General features: G+C 65.6%; 1 protein-coding gene across 1 annotated transcript in view; it reads left to right on the top strand.

Annotated features, from left to right (window-relative positions):
• Positions 1 to 927, top strand: part of PHF1 (PHD finger protein 1) — an 11,615-nt gene that overhangs the window by 5,406 nt on the left and 5,282 nt on the right. The window lies entirely within an intron of this gene.

Raw genomic sequence — 927 nt, 5'->3', positions numbered from 1 at the left:
GGGGGGGCGCCCTGGGCCGAGCTGGGTCGGTGGGATGCCCCCCAACCAGGGGGGAGGGGGAACCACACCCTCTCTCTTCCCTTGAGATATGGGGACAGCTGTCCTGGCTAAGGGCGCTTTGGGCCGGGGGCCGGCACTGTCTTCAGAACAAGAGCGAAGACCTGGACCGCTTTGGATGAGGCTCCGTCTGCCCCGGAATGGCCTCTGATGCAGCCCCCCCTCCCCCACCCCACCCCCGTGGCCAGCACTAGTCTTGTGAGTGAGAAACTCTCAGTCATGCAATACCAGGTTAAGGATTGTGGTCCGTCTGAGTCACTCGAGCCGTGTGCTCCCTGCCGTGGAAAGGCGAAGGCCACGGAGGGCAGTTTCCCAGAGCCTCTCAGCGTCACTGTGGCTCCAGACAGGAGCCACCACGGAAAAGGCCGCTCCCGATGTTGAAAGCCACCTGCACTCCCGCGGGGGTCGCGCAGTCCAGGACCAACGGCGGCAGCAGGGCCAAGTGCCTCCCTGACTTGCCAGATGACCCGGAGGCTTGAGAGAGCGTCACACGTGGCTCTCTTGAGCGCCCCCCCCCAGATCACGAGGAGGGGTCCCGCGTCCCCGTGCGAAGGGCCTCGACCCCAAACACTTGCTCTGAGTGTGTGTGTGTTTGTGGGGGGGGTCCCCTTCCCAGAATCTCGGGCGGGGGGGGGCAGAATGTTGTGGAGCAAGAGGCACCCCCGCCCCAGGGCACTGCCCGCTTTCTGCCCACCTTCGAGGTCAGTCCTGGTATCGGGCCTGCTGGGGGAGTGAAGCCGGCTCAGCTGGTCCTTGGGGTCCCCGTCTCCTTCCAAGGGGCAGCCCCAGTTACCGGGGAGGGGGGGGAGACTTCTGTTCCGTGGGCAGAGAGTCCTTAACACCCTCCCCACCCACCCCCCGTCTCTTCCA

The sequence above is a fragment of the Gekko japonicus genome, unplaced genomic scaffold (genome assembly GCF_001447785.1).
Source record: "Gekko japonicus isolate JY-2015 unplaced genomic scaffold, Gekko_japonicus_V1.1 scaffold2685, whole genome shotgun sequence".
Lineage (NCBI taxonomy): Eukaryota > Metazoa > Chordata > Lepidosauria > Squamata > Gekkonidae > Gekko > Gekko japonicus.
Note: the sequence above shows the minus strand (reverse complement) of the source record. Positions and strands in the feature narration are given on the sequence as shown.